This window comes from Zootoca vivipara, chromosome 1 (assembly GCF_965207765.1).
Source record: "Zootoca vivipara chromosome 1, rZooViv2.hap1.1, whole genome shotgun sequence".
Classification (NCBI taxonomy): Eukaryota; Metazoa; Chordata; class Lepidosauria; order Squamata; family Lacertidae; genus Zootoca; species Zootoca vivipara.
The window spans coordinates 14,968,984-14,996,441 of NC_142582.1; the positions used below are offsets into that span (position 1 = coordinate 14,968,984).

A 27,458-nucleotide genomic window follows, 5' to 3' on the forward strand; every position below is an offset into this window, starting at 1 on the left:
AGTTGGAAGGGTCCTCTATTAGCACCATCAATGTGTAGCTTTCAATACTGCATTTTCAAATTGCTAAAACCTGCACCGAGAGCTCGCAGTTAAGTGAGGGTGAGAAGTCTATGCCATGCTGATAAAGTTCTTGGTACCCATGGTCAATAATATTTTGGCATGATGGTTTGTTGAGCTTTTTTGGGATTGTAGATTCAGGTAAGTAGCCGTGTTGGTCTGACGCAGTCGAAATATATATATATATAAAATTGTCCAGTAGCACCTTAGAGACCAACTAAGTTTGTTCTTGATATAAGCTTTCGGGGGCATTCAGCTATCTGAAGAAGTGCGCATGCACACGAAAGCTTATACCAAGAACAAACTTAGTTGGTCTCTAAGGTGCTACTGGACAATTATTTATTTATTTTTAATATATTTTTCCGGATTGGTACCTGTATTCCACCTGTATTCTCCTTTGCTCTGTGGTGTTACCTGAAAAATCAGTAAAAACATACTTTAAAAATAATAATGATGTTGTTGTAAGTAACCTCTCTTTAAAGAAGAGGTGGGTGGGGCCTACTTAAATCAGGACCATGGAAAGCTCCCAATAAGAGTCGTTGGCTGTGACTCTCCTCCAATGGAGAAGCCATCTGAAAAAACCTTACAAACAGGCTGCACCCACCCACCAGCTGCGTGGAGAAACGGGGCGGGGGGCGCTGGAGGGATCGTCGCACCACGGCGCCAGGGCACCCAACAGGCTTAAGATGGCCCTGCTTACAAAGGTTGGCTAAGCATTGCTGAAATTAGCCTTCCCTCCTTGGAGAAGCTAGCTATGCTTCCTTAAAAGACCCTTGTCAATTTCCCACAACCAACAGTTGTTTGAGAGGTGGTGGACCTATCGCATGGGTCTTGGCTTCTGAGTCTGAGGAGGGCAAAAGGGCCACATTATCAGGCTGGAAGGGCTTGTGAGGAGCTCTTATTCCCTGTATCACATCCTCATCTGTGTCTTCCTCAGGGTAAGGTGACAAGAGGGTCCCTGCAGGCCTCATCTGCAAAAGGAAAGAAAAAGAAAAAGCAGGTCTGCTCAACATGTGCAGTAAAATGAGGGCAGAATAGACGATAGAAATTCAACTGGAGGGATGGGGTTGATTTTAAATTGCTCGCCCATGTGCCACGCTTCCTGCAAACATAAAACAAGTATGGCAGCTGTGCATGGGAACCAACTCCCAGGCACCGAGGTCCATTTACCCCCCCCCCAAAAAAAAATTGAGGAGGCTGGGGGGGCTACAGTTGATGGGTATTGCCATGCAAATTGTGTGTGCTGCATCATGTGATTGATTATGCGGGTTGCTGCTTACCTGTCTCCCCCCAATATTTTATTCAAGTTGGCACCCATGCAGCTGTGAGCTGGTTGTTGTGCTGGTTTTCTATTGGGAAGAAGTTTCTAAAAAATAAAAATAACATAGCCGCACACCCAAAAACGTTGGATAAAATAAAAGGGAAGTAATAGTACCACTGTATTCTGCTCTGGTCAGACCTCACCTGGAGAACTGTGTCCAGTTCTGGGCACCACAGTTCAAGAAGGATACTGACAAGCTGGAACGTATCCAGAGGAGGGCAACCAAAATGGTCAAAGGCCTGGAAACGATGCCTTATGAGGAATGGCTTAGGGAGCTGGGTATGTTTAGCCGGGAGAAGAGAAGGTTAAGGGGTGATATGATAGCCATGTTCAAATATATAAAAGGGTGTCAAATAGAGGAGGGAGAAAGATTGTTTTCTGCTGCTCCAGAGAAGTAGACATGGAGCAATGGATTCAAACTACAAGAAAGAAGATTCCACCTAAACATTAGGAAGAACTTCTTGACAGTAAGAGCTGTTCGGCAGTGGAATTTGCTGCCAAGGAGTGTGGTGGAGTCTCCTTCTTTGGAGGTCTTTAAGCGGAGGCTTGACAGCCATATGTCAGGAATGCTTTGATGGTGTTTCCTGCTTGGCAGGGGGTTGGACTGGATGGCCCTTGTGGTCTCTTCCAACTCTATGATTCTATGACTCTCTCATTGCAGATTTGAGTTGCACCAACACACACACACAAATGAGAGTTGGTGCAATGTACACTCTGCCTTCATCATCATTCTTGAGAATCACCCAGAGCATTTTGTCCCTTCCTGTCAGTGCATGTAATCTGAAGTGGAAACTCTGGCTTGTAGGGTGTGCAGTCCACCCTGATCCCGCCAGTCTTAGGCCCGTTCACACATGCTTGAACGTTGCTTGATGACTCAGCAAGGCTACGCAACATCTGAAGGCGCACGGCAAGGTGAGTGGCACTGGGTAACTGGAACGCTCTGCCCCGGGTGTTAGGTGGTTCATTCACCCATGCCAACCACCACCCAATGCCTATACGAGGCAAGCCTATCTGGATCTCTCCTGGTGACTGGCAGCGGGCGATGGGAGGTTAAAATGAAGGTTCAACCAGTGGGGTGGTGGTCCATTTATACCTGCAAGCTATATACCTTGGTGCTGCGGTCATCAAATGAGGGTCATGCACATGGACCACAAACAGGGCTCAAAGACTGCAGAAGCACTGTGTCCATCTGTTCCTGCAGATCCTGGCTGCCTCTCATGCCATCTTGAAAACAAGGGTCATTTGTAGCCTGTCCACATCAGCGAGATTATCCTCCTCCAACCAGCACATTCCCCTCCTTTTCCCCTTCATTCTGCATTAGGTGTCTAACAGCTAAAGCAAAACAATACCAGCGACAGAGGCGAACGTCGCTGTCATAATAACTAAAGTTATTTTGCCAAGCGTGGCTGGATGTTTGTTCATAGAGGCAACTGTAATATAATTGCCGGGAATCAATGGCAAAAGCAGCGCGCGCTGGGTTTCCTGCCCAAAGGTATTACGCCGGCTTGTCGTCTCTAATGGTATGTCTTTATGGAATCGTTCTTGATTCTCATTGGTACCATGTCAGACTCATAAAATGGGAAGCTTGCATAACTGACAAGGAGATCCCTCAAGGCATGAAGAACACAGGGCATATTGAAGCAGACAGTTAATTTTGTAGCTGTAAAGAAATAATGATATCATCGTAAAAAACTGCTCTAAAAATCAGATTCCGCTCAGACTCTTGAAACCCACCGGATGTATATACAGACGGTCATTGGCATAGGCAGTTTCGCAGACAACCAGAAAGCTCTGAGTGCCTTGTCCTGCAGGACAATACTGCCATCTTCTGGATGCAGGAGAACATTGATGCTTTTGGAATATTAGAACATAGGAACATAGAATCATAGAATTGTAGAGATGGAAGGTACCTCCAAGGGTCATCTAGTCCAACCCCCCGCAATGCGGAAATCTCAGCTAAAGTATCCATGGCAGATGGCCATCCAACCTCTGCTTAGAAGCCTCCAAGGAAGGAGTGTCCACAATCTCCTGGCAGAGACTATTTCACAGCTAGAAGCAGCTTTGTTATGCTGGCCACATGACCCGGAAGCTGTCTGCAGACAAACGCTGGCTCCCTCAGCCTATAGAGCGAGATGAGCGACGCAACCCCAGAGTCGTCCACGACTAGATCTAACGGTCAGGGGTACCTTTACCTTTACCAAACTTAAAACCATGGAGAGACCTGGTCTGAATAGAGACATTGGATTCTTATCTCATTATACATGATAAAGCTATTTTTAGCCATTTCACCCCTTGCTTTTTCCTGTAAGACCAATTGCAATCGTTAACAGTCATCAACAGGTTTACCACACCTATCAGCCGATCACCCATTCCCACCACCCTTCTGAGTAATACCCCTCCCCACCCTCTCACTATATATATAAGGGTCTGGTGACTTCTGTTTCAGTGTATCTGAAGAAGTGTGCACGCACACGAAAGCTCATACCAATGGCAAACTTAGTTGGTCTCTAAGGTGCTACTTGAAGGAATTGTCCTAGTCTGTAACAACAATAACAATTTTATTATTTGTACCCCACCCATCTGACTGGGTCACCCCAGCCACTCTGGGCGCCTTCCAACATATATAAAAAGGCAATAAAACATTAAACCACTTTTAAACTTCCCTAGATAGAGCTGCCTTCAGATGTCTTCTAAAGGTTATATAGATACTTATCTCCTTGGTTCAGGGGTCACATAACTCCATACCCTCCAATGAAAATAGGGACATCCTAAGGAAAAGCGGAAAATTCTAGGATCAAATCAGAACTGGGACAGCTTCTCTAAATCCAGGACCATCCCTGGAAAATAAGGACACTTGGAGGGTCTGGGTCACCTGCCCACCTGGCTAAGTCACATGATTTTCATGGTGGCCATTTCTTTGTGACTGTAATCTTGGATAAGGATGAGAATCCCCACACCTAGGAATCCTGTCTTTCTCAACAGAAGCTGTTGTCTTGTTATTTATTCCCTTTTCAACACTGCCCTGGGGGAGAGAGAAGCTCTCTTTCTCTGTGGCTACCAATTTGGTGGCTCCATTTCAGATTCTGTTTGAAAGCAGCTAAAACTATGAGTGCCGTGATGAGCTCTTAAGTCCCAGTGTGACCTGCCCTTGTACAACAGGCTGAGCCTTAGAATACATCACAGAGAACGTGCAGCAGTCGGTGCATGAATATCTTGGATCTCTGAAGTGTCTCCATCGAAGAGAGCAAGATGATTAGGCTCCCTACTTGAGCCACTGAAAAGGCACCGAGGCAGCTGCAACATGCATCCTAACGGAGGGATCACCTTTCTAATCCAGATAATCTCTTGCTGAAAATTTATGCAGGGATGCTACTCTACCAGGGGAGGCAGCAGGGGAGGGGGAAATCTCCCAAGAAGCATTTCTCTGCATAGTGTCTGGCTCATTTTTGTCTCTCTGAAGTACCTGTAGCCACAGATATTCTGTCTGAAGAGGGAGTCGCAAGCATCTGATGTATCAGACTGCATAAAATATGAAGCACCAGGCTTTTGCCAAACACTTTGAGCACCAAGTCAAATCATTGCTGGCTGAGCTATCAACCCTCTCTTGGCATAGGTGCCAAGTTCTGGATTGAAAAATCCGGGATCAGCAGCGCCGCGGCACCGGAAGTCGCTTCTATGCATGTCCAGAAGAATGTAGAAGCGCCTCCTCTGCTGCGGACATTTTGGAAATGGGCACAGCGGCATCGGACGTCGCTTCTACGCATGTCCGGAAGAACATGGCCGCCGGCAGGAGCTCCGTAATCCGGGGGAATATGGGGTATTTTGCCATTCATGACACCTGCAGGAAACGGTAAGAAAATACGGGGGTTTCCCGGGGGAAACGGGGTACTTGGCAGCTATGCTCTCTTGGGATGAATGCATGTCCTGGGGTTTTGTTTTCAAATGCCCTGTAAGCCGATTCAGACCCTCCTCCTCCTCCTCTGTGGTTTTCTTTCTCCGCTTGCAGCAGCAAACCACAGCCACAGAAACAGGTCATCCAAATATTTTGCCACAAGCGCAGGTGAGAATTTTTCTTGTCGCCACTAACTTCACAAACACAGGGCAGAAAAATGATGGTTTATGCCTGTGATGAAGGATCTTGATGTGCTTTTTGCTGGATTGTCATGAGCAGAGAAACCATCGGTGGTGTATAGTGACTGTGAACAGCCTTCAGCAAGGAGAAAAACCAATTTGAGCCTTTCCAAGCCCTGGGATGTGACTTGCAACGGGAAACGAACTTCAGAAATGTCCGGCCCAATGGCAATCCAAGGTGACCCTCTGTTGCTTTATCGGGAATCATCAAAGGCAAGAAACCGTGTTGCATCAGGGCCTCATCTCATACTACTGAAGAAAAGAAATCCTCTAGCCCAGAGTTTTCCAAACCTAGGTCTCCAGTTGTTTTTGGATCACAGCTCCTATCATTGCAGGACCAGTGGTCAGGGATGATGGGAATTGTAGCTCCAAAACAGCTGGAGACCCAAGTTTGAGAAACCCTGCTCGAGCCAAATACGATGGAATAAGCTATAGCTCAGCCTTTGAACTCAGACTTTCCATCAGCACAACTAGCACAGCCACACGGTGCTGTCTGGGGCTGATAGAGTTCTAAGCATTTAGAGGACACAAAGATGGCAAAGGCTGAACTAGCTCTTCTCTTTTGTGTAAAGATCACCTTGCTCCTGCATTACCCCGATCTATTTTATGGGAGGAGTTAATTAGTTACTTGCAAGTAAGGAAGACTGAGCTAGGAGCATCCTCTCTCCCGCTCTCTTGACTTAACATTTCAGAACAGCTTCAGGCTTCCGTCCCTCCGAAATGTGAAAAGGACTCTGGTTACATATACTGTACATTATGTCAGTTTGCATTTCTTAGTGCAGAAAATATTGATCTGCTGTGTAGAGCTCTTTCCTGTATTCTACTTAATTCAAGAGGGTTCTGGAAGTTTCTGGGTGAAAGAAGCAAGCAGAAGGTTCATGATGTTTGCTTTATTCCTTCAGATAAACTGATTACAGCTGGCTTAAACTGGTTCTCTTATCTCTTTCTGTCAAGGTCATGCTGACTATAAGTCTCAGTTTCTCTTTCTATCTCTTTTCCTTCTGGTGTGGTGTTCTGTACATAGTATGCTATAGTGTTAAGGTTTAGACTTATTATAAGTTATTGTAAGTTTAAGTTAAGTCTGCTGCAACTGGATTTCTTATGGACAGTGCCAATCCTGAATGTACAGTGGTACCTTGGGTTACAAACACTTCGGGTTTGTGACAAATTGAAGCACTTTTAAAATGTTTATTTCTGCCCGGCTGGCAAAGAGTTAACCCACCTCCAGCCTGACTGGCATAGAACTCTGATGGGGGCGGGACTGTGCCCAGTTTAAAAGGAGGGAGGGTCGGTTTGGTCAGTTAGGAGGGAGAGGGAGGAAGGTGTGGTGTGATGTTATGTGGTGGCTTGTATGAAGACAGTTAAGAGGCTAGGAAAACTTAAAGTTAAATGTTTGACTGAGTTTATTTTGTACAGCTGGAACAAAGCTAATTAATAAATGACACGTTAAAGAATCACTTATGTTTTTAACACAATAAAACTTCATCTCTGTTTTTGCCAACAAGAGGTCCGTCTGTATTTTTCCAGCGAGGTACCAGGACTCACAGCCGTGGTGACTCAAGAGAGGGCAAAACTCACCTCAGGCAGGGAGGTGGTGGTTTGTGTTCTGAAGTTACACGGAGGAGGCTTAGAAGGGTAACCTGAGGTGCCAAGAAGTTGCCAGAGTGCATAGGGCAAACTTCTACAGTGGGGGAATCCAACTGAGGGAGACCCTTTACTGGAGGCAAGAGGTTATTCCTGGGGGACAGCCTAGAGTTCCTTAAGGTACCAGGCCACGCAAGCTGGAAGGCTCTCCTTACTTAGAAACCCATTAGTAAAAGGGGTTTATTTTTGAGGCGTCAGGAGAAGAGGGTGGGTGTTTTCCCCTCTGGATTCCTGAGTCGCAGTGATAGTAAGGTAGAGTGGGACCTGGGTCGTCACATTTTTGGTGGCAGCGTCGTGATCGAAATTAAAAGCTCACGCGCCTAGTTTGGTTTGAGTCTGTCAGGATTTTCCTGTGAGGAAAATGACTCACGTAAGAAAACCCAGAGAGGCAAAAGGAGATGAAAGAACGGAAGGGGCTGAGGGAAGCCCAGGTTCTGAGGTAGAACTGATGAAACTACGAATTGAAATGGCCCGAATTGAAGCTGAGAGGGAAAAGATAGCAGCTGAAAGTGAGAGAGAAAAAGCTAGGATTGAAGCTGAAAGTGAGAGGGAAAAAGCTAGAATTGAAAGTGAGAGAGAAAAAGCTAGGATTGAAGCTGAAAGTGAGAGGGAAAAAGCTAGAATTGAAAGTGAGAGAGAAAGAGCTAGGATTGAAGCTGAAAGTGAGAGGGAAAAAGCTAGAATGGAAGCTGAGGAGAGAATGCAGTCCGAGAGGTTAAGGGTTCAATTAGAACAGGACAGAATGAAGCTTGAAGAGATACGTTTGCGATCAGAATTAACTAGTAGCCCAGTTAATAATGATAGTATCGCAATTAATTTAAAAAGGTTCCCCAAATTTGGAAAAGACGATAATGTCGAATCGTTTCTATTTACCTTCGAACGCGTTTGTGTGGAATTTCAAATACCTGAGGAGAACTGGATGCTTTATTTAAGACCTCAAATTTGTGGGATACTAAGTGAAATTTATGCTGACCTGAGGGAAGAAGAGCTGTCAAGTTACCAAGTATTTAAGCAAAGAGTCAGGGTTCGATGTGGGCTCACGGCTGAACAAAGCAGAAAGGCTTTTCGTGAGGCAAAAAAGGAACATAAAGAGACTTATGCCCAACTAGCTAGCCGCTTAGATAAATTACTTGACAGATGGATTCAAGGGAGTGGAGTGAAGGACTTTGAGGAGTTAAAACAATTAATTTGTTTAGAACAATTTTTTAAGCAAATCCCTAGCAATTTACGTTGGTTCTTGAGGGATAAAAAACTGAAAACTGTGGCACGGGTTGCTGAGGTCTTAGACGAACTACAAGGAGATTTCAATGAAATAACATTCCCAAAACACTCACAGAAGGGTAATCCATGGAGAAACAGAGAAAATAAAGACAGGCAAGAAAATTTTCCTGTCAGGGAATCAGTTTCTGACAAGACAGGGTCTAAGAAAATCACTTGTTTTTTCTGTAATCGTGAGGGCCATGTACGTGCCAGGTGCCCCCTGCTGGTTAAGTCGCAAACTACACCTACTGCAGCTAAACAAGTAAAACTGGTAATGCAGTCACAGGAAAATAGCTCGCCTCAGACAGAAGGTTCAGAGAAATCAGACAGTCCAGCTGAGACTACTTCTAAGGTCTTACAGGTCTGGAGGGCTGAGCAGGAGTGCAACCAAGATTACATGGAGCCAATTGAATTAAATGGTCAGTCTTTTTTAGGTTTGAGGGACACAGGAGCAGAAGTCTCACTTGTCAAATCACAATTTGTTCCAAAGGAGCAGTACCTCAAGGGTCAGTCCTATAGTTTAAAAGGCATATGGGGCCCACATTTTGAAGTACCATTAGCTGAAGTTGATATTACCTACAAAGGATTTTGTGGCAAATGGAGAGTTGGAATCCTAAATGAATTGGAGGTACCCTTTTTAATAGGGAATGACCTAGCTAGTCAGAAGCACCGTATTCAAGTGATAACTAGGTCACAGTCTCAAGTCACTGAGAGTAATCCTCCTGCAGTTATAGAGTCACCCATAGATCCTAGTGAGGATGAAGGGCTGATTAGCGTGCCAGTGGTCCAGGAGCACGGTGCCCAATTCTTGAGTGATCAAAAAGAGGATGAAACTATAAAAGAGCTGTGGGGTAAAGCACAAAGTCCTACTGCAGAAGTAACTGTGGAGAACCCCTGCTTATTTACCACCATTGAGGGAAGACTGTATAGAATTTCTAGGAGGAGGAAAACTGCTGCGGTTTGGGAAAGGAAGAAACAGTTAGTGTTGCCAAGAGCTTACCGGTTGCAAGTGCTACAAATGGCACACGACGCACCCTCAGCAGCGCATCTAGGCATTAGAAAGACTAGTGATAGAATCCAAGCAAGATTTTACTGGCCTGGTATGGGCAAAGACATCAAAGAGTATTGCAAGTCCTGTGTGATCTGCCAAAAAGCAGGCAAAAGAGCGGACAAAACGCGAGGCTTGTTACAGTCTATTCCTGTAATTACTGAGCCCTTTTCCAGAGTAGGAGTGGACATCCTCGGGCCTATCTCCAGAGTTACAAAAAGGGGGAATAAATTTATTTTATGCCTCGTGGATTATGCTACGCGCTATCCAGAAGCAATACCTCTAAAGGACATTGATTCCAAGACTGTAGCAAAAGCCCTCATGTCGGTATTCTTAAGGCTGGGATTCCCCAAAGAAATTATAACAGATTTAGGGACATCCTTCACGTCCAAGACCATGGAAGAGCTTTTAACTCTTTGTGGGATTAAGCATGTTAAAACTACGGCTTATCATCCACAGTCGAATGGCTTGACAGAGAAATTTAATTCGACCCTGAGCCGGATGCTAAAAACCTATTCCATCAATCATCCTAACGACTGGGATGAGAGGCTGCAACACTTCCTATTTGGTTATCGCGAAGTGCCGCAGGAGAGCACAGGGTTCAGTCCTTTTGAACTCCTATTTGGACGACAGCCACGAGGACCCCTAGACTTGATGAAAGCAGCGTGGTCAGGGGAGGAGCAGATCGACAGCCCTGATGTTGTGACGTATCTACAGGAGCTGCAGAGCGACCTTCAAGAGCTACGGGAGCAAGCTGCTCACAACTTGCAGCAGGCACAGCGTCGACAGAAGCAGTGGTATGATGCACACGCAAGAGACAGATCTTTCCAGCCCGGTGACAGTGTGCTCGTGTTAAGAACAAGACGTCGAAAGAAGTTGGAGATGTCGTGGGACGGTCCCTTCAAAGTGGTCGAGAGGATTTCTGCGGTGAACTATTTGGTAGAGTTAGATGGGGAAGGGAACCGATGTAAGAATTTTCATGTAGGCTTCCGGTTGACCGCGCCATCTTGCTCAGACGGGGGTCCGCACAGCGGAGCGGACCTCGGCGCTTCAGAGGTGGAGGGAATCGTTCCAGCGAAACGAAACCTCCTTAAAAGCCCCAAATCGTGCTTTTTGGGGACAGATTTTGCCTGGCGGCGCCAAAAGCGGGCTCTCTCCTCCCCGGATCGGCTTTGTTTAAGCCCCCGAGAGCGAGGAGCTGAACCGCGGCGGACAGGCTGACATTGCTGCTCTGAGAGTGCGAAGCTGCGAGTCTGGGAAGTGGAGGTGGCCAATTCTTCAAAGAACATTCAGCAAATGAATAGACTGTGAGTAATTTGGATTCTTTGGAATGTAAATTAAGGCAACAATTTGGACCTGGGAGAGAGGGGAAAAGAGGAAGCCACCCCCCCCCACGGTAACATAAGAGACAGTAAACAGAAACCCGAAGCCGTAAACAGAAGATTTTAACTTAAAAGGATTCCTCAAAGGCATCAAAGAGAATCTCCCCTAAATGCAGGGTAAAAGGGGAGAGAGACTGTTGTGATTGCCCTGCAGAATGAAGTTAAGACTAAGAAAGACCTTTCTTTTTCTCGGGAGCCGGCAGCCCAGAAAACCCAGTGAGCTGACCAGGATTTATAGTTAAATTTTATTTCTATCTTTATCTCTGGACTTTTTGGGAATTTTTTTTTGGTTTATATGCTTTTGAAATGTGAGTTCGAACTTTATTTTTAAGAATGCAGCCAGCTTGTTAAAATGGAGTCGAGAAAATAGACTGCGATCATATTCCACCTCATGTGACAAGTTTTGACCTTGACAGGACTGAACTATGTCAACAAAAAGGTACCCGCCTGAGTTTCAGCGGACTGTTTTGACCTTAATGTGGGAAACAAGAATAGAACTATGTCAAGAGGAGACACAACGGCTAGTGTTACAGCAACAACTCCAGATTGTGATGACAGAATATGATTTCCTAGAAGATGAAGCTTTTGAAACTGAAGAAGATGAATGTGAGAATGACAATGATGACGACTGTGATGATTTAACACAAAATGAAGCCCATCACGAAAAAAATGATGATTTTACTCTACAAAAAGTTGGATGGAGTGCCTCACCTTCGAGGGGGGCACGACTGGATTTACTGGAACTCCAGAATGACCACAGGGAAGAAGGAAAAATTAAGCAGAGAAGAGAAGAAGCTCAGGGGTCTGATATGGAGGCCTGGATGGCAAAAGACTGCAAACAGGGGGTGGGGTGAAGGGAAAGTGAAGTGGTGATTGTAAGGATGGGTTAATAGGACTATAACTGGACTGCTGACTATGGAACTTGCTGGATTGGAGGGGTGGAGCAGGTACTCGGGGGGAGTAAGGTTAGTTTGGGAATAGTTATAGGTTTAAAAAGTGAATTGATTCTGGAAAAAGGTGAAAATATGGAGGCCTATAGAGGGGTAAAAATTAGGCACGGGAAGAAAAAATGGGAGTTTGATTTCTCAGTGATTGGACAATAGGCGAAAATGATAATAGTTTAAAAGTGGTATAAGATATAAAGGTGTATGTTATAAAATATGAACTATGAAACTGTTGAAGATGATAAATAAGGGAGGAAAACCGGGGAAGGGTGGGAGGGTGGGGAAGCCCACAAAATATGGTTTAACAATTATGAATTTAACAATTATGATGAATTTTTTTTTTGTCTTTCTTCCTTTTTGTCTTTTTTTTCCTCTTCTCTTTTTTCTCTTTTTCTCTTTTTGTATTTTCTTTTTTTTTTGGTATGACAATAGATGGTTGGATGGATGAACTCCTGCGTACTGCCCTGGTTCACTGGAGCTCCCTGGTGGCAGGGGGGGGCTTGGGGGGCAGGGGAGGGGGAGGAGGACAGAAACCCAATCATAAAATGGACCACTTCTGACTGATCACCTGCGTGGGATACTTCTGTGGCAGGGGAGGACCCATGGAGGGGGGTGGGAAGAAGGTGGAAAAGGTGTTTATGTATGTACCATTTTTTGTAATTTGTAAAAACCAATAAAAATTATGTTAAAAAAAAAAAGAATTTTCATGTAAATTTACTTAAGCCTTATTTTGACAGAAATAAGTTGGTGTTGCAAGTAAAGGGGAAGGTGACCCAAGGAATTCATTTAACTGGATGGGGAGAGCTAAGTAAGGGCACAACTCTAGCAGAGGTGTCATTCGATGAAAGTCTGACCCCAGAGCAAAAGGAGCAGTTAAAATTAGTCCTTGCTCAGTTTGCTCAGATCTTCTCAAACATCCCAGGGAGGACCAGCCTAGCAACTCATAAAATAGATACGGGGGAAGCAAGACCCATAGCTACCCCTCCTTACAGAGTGACGGGGGAGCACGCCGACTTGGTCTCTTCAGAGATCAGGGAGATGCTTGCACTGGGGTTGATTGAGCCCTCTTACAGCCCCTGGTCATCGCCCCTGCTCTTGGTCAGGAAGCCAGACAATACCTTTCGTCCCTGTGTAGACTTCAGAAAGTTGAACCAGGTGACCGTGCCGGACGTTTACCCCATGCCACGGGTGGACGACTTGGTTGAGACCATAGGAAAAGCGAATTATATATCTACACTGGACTTAACAAAAGGGTACTGGCAAGTGGAAATGGATCCCTTAGATAAGCCCAAAACCGCTTTCATCACTAGAGATGGGTTGTTTGAATTTAAAGTGTTGCCTTTTGGGTTAAAGAACGCGGCAGCCACGTTCCAGCGACTCATCGATAGGATGCTAAGGGGTCTGAAAACGTTCGCCCTTGCGTACATTGACGACATAGCGGTATTTAGCCCATCGTGGAGAGATCACTTACAACACCTAAGTGTGGTCTTCCAGAGGATAAAAGCGGCAGGTTTAACAGTAAAAGCGGCTAAGTGTCAGATGGGGAAAAGACAGGTAAAATACTTAGGCCATGTTCTCGGAGGGGGAGTGATCAGGCCAGATACTAACAAAGTGGAAGCCATCAGAAGCTGGCCGGCTCCCAAAACTAAGAAGCAGGTGCGTGCCTTTATAGGAGCTATAGGTTATTATAGGCGTTTTATCCCCCAGTTCAGCACTCACGCGGCTGTGTTGAGTGACTGTACGAAGAAAAGCCGCCCGGATAAGATTATCTGGACCACACAGTGTCAACAAGCTTTTGAACTTTTAAAGGCTGCTCTGATGACAGAGCCCATTTTAAAAGCACCTGATTTCTTTTGCCCTTTTAATTTAATGACGGACGCTTCAGGTGTTGGTTTAGGTGCAGTGCTGGCACAGGAGGGAGAAGGAGGTTTTTTACACCCAGTGTTATATATCAGCCGGAAGTTGTTAGAGAGGGAAAAGCACCTCTCTACCATAGAACTCGAATGCCTAGCGATTTTGTGGTCCGTAGGTAAACTGAAGCCTTACCTGTGGGGCCGAAAGTTTACCCTATATACCGATCACTCACCACTGAAATGGTTAAACCAAATGAAGGGTAACAACAGTAAGTTAGTCAGGTGGAGCATGCAGTTACAGGATTACACTTTTGATGTCAAACACATAAGTGGGAAGGAAAACATCATAGCGGACGCCTTATCCAGGTATTTTTGAGAGGTATAGGATGTTGCAAATTATTATATGAAACGGTAATAACCCTAGCAGAACATTTGTGCTTAGGCGTTATAATCTGACACATGCCAAACAGGGTTTATCTGTGTACAAGTTTATGAGATGTTAATTTAGTTGACTTTGTAATATGAATGTTATAGAATGCATTGAAGTAATTTTGACCCCAAGCCCATTGCTTTGGCATTGCTCTAGTTAATTAAGAGCAAGCCGACGCAATGTCTTTGTGGTGGGGGAAGATATGTGACAAATTGAAGCACTTTTAAAATGTTTATTTCTGCCCGGCTGGCAAAGAGTTAACCCACCTCCAGCCTGACTGGCATAGAACTCTGATGGGGGCGGGACTGTGCCCAGTTTAAAAGGAGGGAGGGTCGGTTTGGTCAGTTAGGAGGGAGAGGGAGGAAGGTGTGGTGTGATGTTATGTGGTGGCTTGTATGAAGACAGTTAAGAGGCTAGGAAAACTTAAAGTTAAATGTTTGACTGAGTTTATTTTGTACAGCTGGAACAAAGCTAATTAATAAATGACACGTTAAAGAATCACTTATGTTTTTAACACAATAAAACTTCATCTCTGTTTTTGCCAACAAGAGGTCCGTCTGTATTTTTCCAGCGAGGTACCAGGACTCACAGCCGTGGTGACTCAAGAGAGGGCAAAACTCACCTCAGGCAGGGAGGTGGTGGTTTGTGTTCTGAAGTTACACGGAGGAGGCTTAGAAGGGTAACCTGAGGTGCCAAGAAGTTGCCAGAGTGCATAGGGCAAACTTCTACAGTGGGGGAATCCAACTGAGGGAGACCCTTTACTGGAGGCAAGAGGTTATTCCTGGGGGACAGCCTAGAGTTCCTTAAGGTACCAGGCCACGCAAGCTGGAAGGCTCTCCTTACTTAGAAACCCATTAGTAAAAGGGGTTTATTTTTGAGGCGTCAGGAGAAGAGGGTGGGTGTTTTCCCCTCTGGATTCCTGAGTCGCAGTGATAGTAAGGTAGAGTGGGACCTGGGTCGTCACAGGGTTACAGACCATACCTGCCAAATCTCTCATGGAGAAATCTGGGATCGGCAGCCACGTGACACCGGAAGTGCATAGACGCAACTTCCAGTGCCAGTGCCGGCCATTTTCGGTGCCCATCGATGGACAAAGCGACACCGGAAGTTGCGTCTACGCACTTCTGGACATGCGTAGACGCGACTTCAGGCACCGGCGCCGGCCATTTTCTGGTGCCCATAGATGGGCAAAGCGGCACCAGAAAAATGGCCGCCGACAGGAGCCAAAATAAGGGAGATTAACGGGAGAGGAGCTGAAACGGGAGACCGCCGGGAAAAAGTAAGGAAAAACGGGGGTTTCCCAGGAAATACGGGGTACTTGGCAGCTATGTTACAGACTCCACTAACCTGGAAGTAGTACCTCAGATTAAGGACTTTACCTCAGGATGAGAATAGAAATCGCGCGCCGGCAGCCCGGCGGCAGCGGCAGGCCCCATTAGCTAAAGTTTTACCTCAGGTTAAGAACGGTTTCAGGTTAAGAATGGACCTCCGGAAGGAATTAAGTTCATAACCAGAGGTACCACTGTATTGGATTTGTGCCCATTATGCTCAAAGCTCTGCTGAATGAAATGCAATTGCCTCTGGTGTATTTTGGGGGGAATCCTGCAACGTGGAATCTGCTCTGGATCAATATTGAGTAGAATTCCATGACTTCCATGGATCTTGCAGAGTTCCACCAAAAAAAATGGCTTCGTGTCAGTCTTCACGAGCGTGAGGGAAAGAAAGTTAACTTTTTAAAGGTGCATTCGTTTTACTAGAAAGTTCCCAGAATTCGGTGCCAGATAAGCAAGAGTGGTTTGATGCCTTCCACGCACGGCACAGCAGAGGACAAGGCCTAATATGCACGGGGGCCTGTGGTAATTGCTACAGGAAAGATGCAAAACACTTTGCCAATCAGCGCAGGGAGTGAAAATAGGCTTATTTGCTCAATAGAAAATGCTTCGCAGTCATTCATAATTAACTCTCAATACAAAGCAATTTTATGATTTAAAAGAATCCTTTAATTTCTAAAGAGGCCTGGCGTTGCACCAGCAATCAACAAACATCTTGGCAGCCATTCAGACAGCATCAATTGACAGCTCCTATAATTTCATCTCATTATCATGTTTACAGGCCCATGCGCCGGAATCAGGTAAATTTAGAAGAGAACATTAAGCAAAGCAAATGCGCCACCATGCAATGTGTATCGTTGTTGCAGAGAATATGTGTTTACTTTCCAACATCCTTTCCCCCGCCTCCTTTTTGAATAACTCAAGGCTGGGGGGGGGATTAAAAGTGCTGCGGAGGGGTTCATTGCACTGGATATATTTGTTTTATTTAGAGAGATCATTAGATGGCTTAACCAGAAAACTCTAAGCAGTGTCAATAATTTCTTTAAAAAACCAACAAAAGAAAGATAAAATCTACAATGTTTTAAAACTAATATAGTTATGTATATTCGTTTTTAAAAGCTTTTGTTGGTCTCATCTGTGTTTTGTTGATAATGTTTTTGCTTTGCATTTTATTAAATTATATCTCAGGGTAGGCTTCTTGAAATAAATAAAAGCCATTAAGAAGCCTCCGTCCCTTTATTTGGCTCCAGAGTTTAGCCCACCATATGTAGATAGAATCATAAATTGATGTGGCCAGTTTAATAGGAAGCAACGTAACTGTTTTTAATACAGTCGTACAGTATCTTGGAAGCTGAATGGAATCCATTGCAGAAGTCTGTCAGACTTCCAAAACGTTTGATAACCAAGGCACGGCGTCCAATTGGCTGCAGGAGCTTCCTGCAGCCAATTGGAAGCCGTGGAAGCTGCACCAGACATTCGGCTTCCCAAAATCGTTCGAAAACCAGAACACTCACTTCTGGTTTTCGATCCTTCGGAAACCGAAACATTCAGCAACTAAGCCATTTGAGATCCAAAGTACAACTGTACAAGATTCGAGTGTCATGGTGGATGTAGCTGAAGAGGAGATTGAGTTTAATGGTTTGGTGACAATGGAAATAAATAAGTTTTCAGCAGGGGTCTAAAACAATATAATGCGGGGAACTGTCTAATTTCAAGAGGCAGGAGTTCCAAAGAAGATGTGCTAAAAGACTGACTTCACACATGATAGTTGGACAATAGATAGATTATATTAAAACATGAAATCATATTGCAAATTCCAGAGGGATGAGCTTCTTCATTGGTTTCTCCTGCAACAGACTAAGCAACATCTTAAAGATCAACAGACTTACTGTGACACCAGCTTTCATGGATGACGGTCCACTCTGTCAGATACATGAAATGTTACTCTTAACTGACAGGTATAGGTACAGAAAGAAACAGGTGCCGGGTGTTATTACAAAGCAAGGCTGGAAAGGTCAGAGATGGAAAAGATAGGTGTGTCACTCGCGTTGCTTTGCAGAGCACAAATGTAAACAGGATTCTGTGAAACAAAAGAGTAAGAGGTTCAGGGTAGACGTGGCTCACTCCCAACTGGGGAAGAACAGCCAAAACAAGATAAAAGAGTGTACATAAAGACCAAACAATGGGACAGTTGCATCCTGCGGTCAGCTAGCCACTCCTAGTTCCCTACCGAGACCCAAGTTTCACAGCGCCACAAATGGATTTCAACTTAACGGCTTCCTGCTACAGGAACATTTTCCGCCGAAGGCTGGCGACTTTCTCAAGCCTGTTGCAAGACGTACAGGGAGATTTTGCTTTATTTATTTAAGTGTCAGCCCTAACCTTCTGAGCTCTGCTGTTGAGGGGGTGAGGATGTAGTGGACATCCCTCTCCAACGGGCTCCACCAGCTTCTGGGGTAGCAATGGCATCCGCTGCAAAAGTCCCCCACTGAGAGCTACGGAAAGCTTAGAAGATCTAAGGATACCACTGGTGGCATTCCTGCAGGTGGCAGCATGGGCAAGATGGGGTGGGATGGGGTTAGCCATGGGTCTCCTGAATCCATTCTTCAAATAAGGAGATCATCAGGGCTGCTGCAGCAAAATGTGAAGGAAAAGTGACCCCCCCCAAAAAAAAATGGTGTGGGAATGTTAAGGATAGTAAGAAAGGATACATTGAACAGAAGTACAGCACGAACCCTACAGAGCTTGCTTGCCAGTAACTGTAGGAGATGAGCAGAGAAGTCTTTTTCAGGTCACCTTTAGCTTTCTGGAGACGCTGTAATCTATTTCCGGCTGCAAGGTCTCATCTGCTTTCCATCATGACACAAGAGACAGCAGCAGGACGCACCAAGCGTCTCTTGGGTTTCATTTTTTAAATTCCCATATAATTAATAAAGCAGGTTTGGGAGCGAAAATACCAGCATATCTATTTCCAAGGGAAAAGATAAATTAACTTCAATGACTCACTAGTTAAGCTCTGGATTTCTCGCCGTCTTTGAGAGCTGCAGAAACTCAAAAACAAATTCAGACCTGGCCTAAAAATGTGAAATGTTCCTCCAGGCCCTAAGGACATTCAGAACTAAAGGTAGCACACACAAGAAGTCATCTATACTGGCCTCGGTAATGAAATTGTGGCTACTCAAGGCAATAACACAGAACCCTTTTCAACAAAAGAAAGGAAAAAGAGGGAGAAGGTTTGTCTTGACCAAAAAAAAAAAAGTCTCCTGAAATGTACCAGTCTAGGTTTTATTGCAAGTCAAAAGATGTTTCTTTATTTGTTGTTGTTTAGTCGTTTAGTCGTGTCCGACTCTTCGTGACCCCATGGACCATAGCACGCCAGGCACTCCTGTCTTCCACTGCCTCCCGCAGTTTGGTCAAACTCATGTTCGTAGCTTCGAGAACACTGTCCAACCATCTCATCCTCTGCCGTCCCCTTCTCCTTGTGCCCTCCATCTTTCCCAACATCAGGGTCTTTTCCAGGGAGTCTTCTCTTCTCATGAGGTGGCCAAAGTATTGGAGCCTCAGCTTCAGGATCTGTCCTTCCAGTGAGCACTCAGGGCTGATTTCTTTATTTATACCTTGGCAAATATGTATGGCTTTAATGGCAGACATAAAGAGAAATGTTTTACGTGCGCTCTCAAGTGGGGAAGAAAACATGACCCCCCCCCCATTTTTGCAAACCCGGCAATAAATTGTCTAGGAAGGCGGCATTTTTTGCTTCAGTTTAATACCCAGACGAGGGAGCGAGATGATTAGATGGTAGCATTCCTTGAGTGCTTTAAGACGTCAAAGTGGTAGGTAAGCAGCGCTTGTTTCCTTGCCCAAATTGGACTGTTTACTCCAAGTATATACACAGCACTTATCCCACTAAGCCAAAGAAGAAAATTACGACTCTAACACAGTTCTTTCCTCGCAACCTACCATAGATCGGAATCCATTCTGAAATGAAATGACACCGTTTGGATGTAATGTGTTGATAGAAGGAATAAGCCTTCGTTTGTTTAAGATACTGAAAAAGAAATGTAAGTTGTTGCAAAGGTTAGGTGCCTCCCCCTCTCTCTGCCGAGCGATAGCAAGATCCCCCAGGCACTCACCCGGGGTCTGGGGTCCTTTGGAGAATTGAGACATGGCGGAGACTGCCATAGCTTTAAGAAATATGGTTTATTCACCTATTTACACCTTCAGTCTGCAGGGAGGAAGTCCAGATCTTACAGCATGGTCATTTCAAGAAGGGCTTGTCCCCCATCATTCATCTGCCGCAATTAGGAACAGAAGCTTTTTTTATTTTATTTTTCAATGGCAAACTGATATATCAAAGGCTACCCTCAAAGTAATGGCGGTGGGTCAGTGTTTGCATGTCGAATAAAGGAGGGGGAGCCAGCTGAGGATCAGGTATGCAGGAGTGATGGAAACGCCTTTCCTAACTGAACAATAGATTCTCAACATAGAACATTCTATGGAATACAACAGAAATGGAAAGCCTCTTGTCTGTCAGGCAGGATACACTTGTTTCTTCCTGTGGTGAATTGGGCCCACCTGAAAAGATACCTAATCACTTTCTCTGAAAAGGTGGTGCATTCTCATCTTTCACTCTGAAACTCATTAAAATAAGCCCAAGCTTACCTGTAGCAACGTTAATGAATTCTAATCCAGTGATTACTCAGGGTTGCATTAATTAGCACTAATCCAATGATTACCTGGTGTTACATTCAGGGACTTAATAAAGGGCTGTGAAGAGCTAGCATCTAAACACACTTTAGGTGGGTGGGTGGTTTTTCTGGGTTTTTGTGTGTGTGTTTTTTAAAAGCAGTGTCGATCCTTGGTTACCTTCCTATTGACATGGAAGAGAGCCATGTCTCTGGATGTGCTCAAGTCCTCCCTACATGCTTCTCATGTTCATCTGGTTAGCCACTGTCAGAGCAAGATGCTGGGCATTCATTCATTCATTCATTCATTTAATGTGTCTACCACCCTTCATTCAGAGATCACAGGGCAGTTTACAACATTAAAAATGCAAAATGAGAATGCAAAATATGCAACAGCAGGAAGACTACTCCTCGCACAGAGATGGAAACAACAGGATATTCTGACAATTGAAGAATGGCAACAGAAAGTTTTGGAGCATGTGGAAATAGCAAGGCTAACTGGAAGATTCCGACAGCAGGAAGATGAGAAATTCCAAAAAGAATGGTCCAAATTTATGGTATACTTAGAGAAAACTGTACATAAATAAAGAGACTCGCAGGACTGAAATAAAACTCATAACGTTTATTGTAAACATTTGGTTAGATCATAAGATGTAATGCTGTAATATAATGAGGATTGTATGTTTAAAGTACAATACAAAATTTTATTAAGGAATTATAGACATTTTATATAGTAAACATGCTTAAGTAAGAGCAATGTAGAGAAGCCAGAAGAGAGGTGGAGGGAAGTTAATTCGGATAAGATACAGATTTCAAGCAGAATAATATTGTTAAGCTGTATTGTGTTTAAGATATTTGGGGAAAATTAATAAAAATTATTGGGGGGGAGAATGCAAAATATGCAACAACAAAAAGCAAAAATACATTGTAAATTTTTCCCATTCCTTCTTGAAGTTCTTCTCTTCCTGGTTTTTTATTTTCCCGGTCAGTTTCGCCATAGTCCATCATCTTCATCAAATATTCGTCTCTGGTCAGGACTTTGTCTTCTTTCCATCAAAGGCCACAGATTGTTTAATCAGGCCTGGTTATAGAAAAATGTTTTTGCCTGGAGCCTAAAGATATGCCATAGAGGTGCCAAGAGAGCCTCCCTGGAGAGAAAATTCCACAAACGGGGAACCACTTACCTGATCCAGCAGGTTCTTGTTTTCTGGGCCATCATCCAGCCCAGAAACTGAGGTCCAGCTCCGAGGGCCTTCTGGTGGTTTCCTCGCTGCGAGAAGTGAGGTTACAGGGAACCAAGCAGAGGGCCTTCTTGGTACTGGCACCCAACCTGTGGAACGGCCTCCCATCAGATGTCAAGGAAATAAACAACTATCTGACTTTTAGAAGACATCTGAAGGCATCCCTGTTTAGGGAATTCTTTAATGCTTGATGTTTTATTATGCTTTCATATTGTTGGAAGCCACCCAGAGTGGCTGGGGAAACCCAGTCAGATGGGCGGGGTACAAATAATAAATTTATTATGATTATGATCGGAAACAGGTCCAGCCCAGGACATTTTGCTGTTAGGACATTGTGTGTGTGTGTGCACGCGCACACTCACTCTCTCACACACATATTTATAATATTTTATTTATATATAATGGAAGCCAGGCTGCCTTTCAAGGTAGTTAAGGAGCTCCATTTGGTACGGAATGTGGAAGACAGAATTCTGACTGGAATTCTCGTTCTGCTCATATTATGCTATTCTAAAAGAGTTCTGCTGTTTTATTGTCTTCTGCCAAGCACCACCCAAAGTGCTGGTTATGGGAACCTGGGAGTTTCCCGATGTCGATGGACTCCAGCTTCCATCAGCCCCAACCACCACAGCCAATGGTCATGGATGATGGGAGTTGTAGTTCAACACAGAGTGCAAGGCTGCAGCTGGGGGTTGGCAAACCTGTCAATTTTGATTTCTCATTTTTCCGCTCCTAATTCAATTACCTGCATTTCTATATGAGCTTTCGGCTTTTAAGTGCTCATGTAAATTCCCCCCTTGTTTAATATACAGTGGCACCTTGGTTCTCAAACTTAATTCATTCCGGAAGTCCATTCTAAAACCAAGGCACGCTTTCCCATAGAAAGTAATGCGAAATGGATTGATCCGTTCCAGACTTTTAAAAACAACCCCTAAAACAGCAATATAACATAAATTTTACTATCTAACGAGACCATTGATCCATAAAATGAAAGCAATAAACTATGTACTGCAGTCACACAATCAATCAATCAATAGCTAAACTGGGTTCCACACAGTCACAAAAAGAAAAAAAGAGCCGCAAATCCAAAAAACAATATATAAAATAGCAAAAACAGACAGACCTCAGTATAACACTCAAAATGGAAGCATAACACTCAAAACGGAGCACGCTCGGCTTCCGTAAAAGTTTGCTAACCAGAACACTTATTTCCGGGTTTGCAGTGTTTGGGTTCCAAGTTGTTTGAGTACCAAGGCGTTTGAGAACCAAGGTAGCACTGCACACATATTTGTGTTCAGTTTTGCACAAGAGACATTTTTTGCAAAGCTGTTTCATCTAATAAAAATGTATCTTTGCACATTGTGTTCACTCGCACGTGCATTACTATTCTTCATTTTGACGGACGGAGGATTTGGTCTCCAAGTGGAATGCAGGCCCTAAACCTGGCTCGCACACTGCCTGCTAAAAAGCAAATTTCTGCTACAAAGCTTCCAGTTTGCTACAAAACGATTCTGCTGTTAAAAGGGAATCTCTGGTGGCTGCTTTCAAGTGCTTCGTACAGGAGAAAAGCATGCTAGTTTTAATTAACACTTTGAGTAAAAGTTGACCCCTTTTCTGTAACTGAAGTAATGCAGACAGCATGCTGGGAGAAAGAGGAATTAATATACTGCAAGGGGGAAAGCTTATTAAGTTATTAACATTTATTGTTCCGATTCTGAATATTAAAACCTTGACTCTTCTGTGCTGAGAGAACACTTTGTTATCAGCTGTTAATCAATGTCGAAGGCATATTCGTTTTAGCGCAGTCATGCTAAACTCATGCTTTTATTGTATGACCTTCCTATTAACCCCTTTCTTTGCCCCAAAGGAAGATGCAAAGGTGGGGGAAAAGAAATAGAAAAGGTACCGCAATGAATGCAATGAAAACTTGATATGTACAGGTAAAAAGATTGCCATCTTACTCAGTTGTACACGGTACTCTTTGCTAAAAGATCTATATCAGGGCGGGGAAAACTTTGGCCCTCCAGATGTTGTATGGGGAGGGTTAGTACCTCTGGTGGGGGGCACATTGTGCTCCTTCTGTAATAGTTCGTCCATCTATGGTCCCCACTCTGCACGCAGCTCTCACCTGTGGCTCCTAGAAGCCGTCAGCATGTGACTGCGGCCACACTCTGAGAAATGGGGTAGATCGGCTGACTAAACTAGGTGAGGGTAGCCGACGGGTTTCAAACCCTCAGTGAGTGAGGGGCTTCCATTGCATGAGAAGACAGGTTCCAGTGGGTTGAGAGACCAGGACCAGTAGTGGGTCCAACGGTCAAGAAGGCAGTTTCTGCACGTGTTGTAGAGGGAAATGAGGGGCTGAGAAGATAGTCCATCTAGGAGTAGGAAAACTCTGATCCATATATATTTGTTTTACAATTTAGAATATTCATTTAAGCAACCTTAAAATATTCTCTTTCCATGGTTCATTTTGCATAACATAAATCCCTGCATATTTTACATAAACCAAACCATTCAGTATTCTATTATTGCGTCCATCAAAACTTGTTTACACTGTTGAATTTATCTGAATGCTGCCAACGTTTTCAAGTGTACACAATTCCCACCTCCCCGTCTATTCAATAAACATTTTCCAATCTTCTTTAGACATATGTTCTTCTTGTTCTCTAATTCTCTATGTTAGGTCCGCAAGCTGCACATATTCCATCAGTTCAAGTTGCCAATCTTCTTTAGTTGGGACTTTGCTCGTTGTCCATTTGGGGGCTAAAGGAAAACTCTGGTCCTAAGCCTCCTCTGCCTTGTGAGATATCTTCGGGAGAAGAAAAGGCTAAGGAGTAAACCCAGAGTGGAGTTCCTAAGACAGTTGGATGGTGGTTTGTATGCCGCCTCCTAGCAACTCCTGCAGCCAAGCCAGTGCCAAAAGTATTGCTCTGCTTTCCTTTGGAGCACATCAATGAGGCCAAGAGGAGGTTCTGCTCTGGCTTGTGCACCAAGGAGGTCACTTTGGTGTTGCTAGCACAGCAGCTTGATCTCACAACCAGAGGAGCACTCCATTGTCTCTCTAGACCAGTGTTTCCCAACGTTGGGTCTTCAGCTGTTTTTGAACTACAACTCCCATCGTCCCTGCCTAGCAAGACCAGTGGCCAAGGATGATGGGAATTGTAGTCCCAACACAGCTAGAGAACAAAGGTTGGGAAACACTGCTCTAGACAGACAGATACTAAAAACAAGAAAGCTGCTGTGATAATATAGCTCTTTAGGGCCCAAAGTTCCCCATGCCTGCTCTATATGGAAGGGTTGAAACCGGTCATTCTTCCTGTCCTACTTCTTCCCACTTTGCAGTGTTCCTGGGCTCTTAGCTCCTCCTTGGCCACAGGGACATGCAGAAGAAGCTGCTAGAGAGTCATCTCACTGGTCCCAGATTGGTACTGCCAGTGGCTCTAGTCTACGGCATTGTAGACAGGAATTTTTCTTCCCAGTCCCATCTTAAGATCCCTGGCACTGAATCTGGGATTTTCTCTATGCAAACTAGGTGCCCAACCACTGAGCCACAGCCCTGAGAGCAGAGTAAGTAACACGGGTTACTGAATACTTTGCAAAGAGACCAAAGTCCATGCTTTTACAGCCTGAAGTCTACAAACTCTATAACGCAGTGCAACTACGAGTGAGACATATAGCCATAAAAACATCCAGAGCCTTTAAGGAACAATGCATGCGATTTTTCAATAACATAGCTTACACCAAGAATAGAACGTCACTAGCCTGTATAATGGCTGCATGTGTTAAATTTCTAAACACTGGTCTTAAACCTAAATTGGGTGGAATACATTTTTTTTATCAGCTCTGCTCTACAAAGCACTTGGCAACGCTTTCCCTCAAAATAGCTGCTATTTTCTTTCAGAGTGTGTGTACAAAAAAAAAAAATCCTCCTCCATGACAATTTGGTATTTCGCATTTTAAAATTAGGGTGATTTTGTATTCGAGTTCTGCAATGCATTCTCCAAGTCAGATTCAGTGGGCTACTAAGAAAAAGCATTTCCACAAGCAAGCAAGGGGATGACTGCATTAAATAGTGGAACAGAAAGCAATTTTCTCACATATTAGCCCAGACTCCTTGATCTTGTCTCTTGATGAAACTGGGATTTAAAGTTTCTGTCCGTCTCTCATCTCATTATTTTTCCCAATTACACATCAACACTATCACTTAACTGCTGTATTACATACAGAGAACAGTTGGCTTCCAAGACAGAAAATCCAAATCGCCCATAATACTTCAATAGGACATTGATTTGACTGCCTCAGCTTCCAGAGTCATGCAGCTTGTAGCAAAATGTGTTAATACATGTGTCTGATATGAAGAGGTCCGAGGAACCTCGGTTACCTTCCACAGTAGCCCTTAGGGTATCAAATTTCAGGGGCACCCTGCAAAACAACTAAATTCGTGGTCCCCCCCCCCACCTCTTGTGCTCCATTCTAAATATTAGTTGTGATGTCCCCTGCAGCACCCCGAAGGCCAGGGCCGCCTTAAGCATGTTGGGGTGCCCTGGCGCGGAGATCACTCCGGCGCCCCCGCCCCGTTTCTTGCCGTGGCTGGTGGGCGGGCGCAGCACACAGCGCTGCGCCCCCCTGGTGCCCCGCGCCACCCAGCCTTCCCCTAGAGCTGGCCCTGCCCAAGGCTACACACCCAGTGCAACCAAATTGGTCATGCTCCCCTACATCTTCCTGTTGGATCCCCATTGTCTCACCCCATTGCCCATGCTGTCTAGGGCTGAGAGGAGACATAGTCCTCAAGCACACTGAAGTTAAATTGGTGGGGGTGTCTAGTGCATTTGACAACTCTTCCCCCCCCCCAATATGTCACATGTTGGCCAACCAACATTTCAATGTCGGAGCCGTGTTCTTCCAGCAGATATTGTCAACAGGGATTTTGGCCGCTGCCAATAAGTTCTAAACAAGCTCTTAATCTTCCTTGCATGGCGTTGCTTCTAAAATCCTAACAATATAATTAAAGGATTCAAAGGAACAATGAATCATTGCATAACAAAGCTTTTCCCAGAACCAAGATAATTTAGAGCAGGACCACCAAACGTGGGGGGCGGGGAATGGTGTTCCCTCCTGTTATGTACTGAGCTGAATCCTAGAACAATAGGATTCAGAATCAGCGGGAGCTACCCAATCCAACTCCAGGTGGAAGTGAATCCTCAACCTGATTGGCCTGCTGGAGCAGCCAATCAGGCGGCTGGCAGAAGTGAATCTGCTACCTGATTGGCCTGTAGGAGCAGCCAATCAGGCTGCAGGCAGAAGTCAATCCACAATATAATTGGCCCACAGGTGTAGCCCTGAAGTAGCCAATCACGCAAGGCCCATTGTGTAAATAATGTATATAAGCAGATGGTTTGGGGAAAAGAGCCATTCGTCTTCTCTTCTCCTCCTTGATGACTATGAGCTGAATAAAGAGCATGAAATTCACTCTTGACTCCGAGTATATTTCACTGGCGACGAAGGTGGGATCCTGCTGAGCTGACCGCCACCACGCACTGCACCGCAGCACCGCCACCTGCTGCACCGCTGCATCGCACCGTGCATCCAGGCTTCAGCTCCAGGACCCAAGGAACCCAGAATGGCAACCGACAGCAGCTTCTCGCCATTCAAACCAGCATCAGGAGACTGGGAAGGGTACACCGCCCGTTTCAACTTCCTCCTGCAAGCGAAAGAAGTCACCAACGATGCCATGAAGAGGGCAACATTCTTCAGCGTCTGTGGAGAGGAGACGTTTGAAATCGCCCGGGCTCTCCTTGCACCTAGAGATGTCGCTACCGTCTCTTACAAAACAATAATGGAACGGCTGAAGGAGCACTTCTCACCACAGCCCTCGGTGGTAGCTTGCCGAAATGCCTTCTACGCAAAGCGGCAAGCCCCGGGGGAAACCATAACTGGGTTTGTGACCTCCCTCCGCCAAGCCGCCCGGTTATGCAACTTCTCAGAATTGGAGAACATGCTTCGTGACCGCCTCGTCGGTGGCCTGAGGGACGAGATGTTGCAACGACGCCTCTACGCCAAAAAAGACCTCACGTTCCAGATTGCTCTGGAGGAAGCCCTGGCAACCGAAGCCGCCGAGAGGTCAACGCAAGAGG

At 44.9% G+C, this 27,458-nt stretch overlaps 1 long non-coding RNA gene across 2 annotated transcripts in view; it reads right to left on the reverse strand.

The window, feature by feature from the left end:
* Positions 1-396: 396 nt before the first annotated feature.
* The window catches only part of LOC148687482 (uncharacterized), a 35,282-nt gene continuing 8,220 nt past the window's right edge, over positions 397-27,458 (reverse strand). Inside the window, exons 2-3 of one of the 2 annotated variants that reach the window (XR_015946506.1) lie at positions 19,362-26,436; positions 397-1,028 (exon numbers count right to left, since the gene is read on the reverse strand). This is a non-coding gene — a long non-coding RNA (uncharacterized LOC148687482). Of the gene's footprint in view, positions 1,029-17,358; positions 17,482-19,361; positions 26,437-27,458 lie in introns of those variants that run through there. The other variant, XR_015946505.1, reaches the window with a different exon arrangement.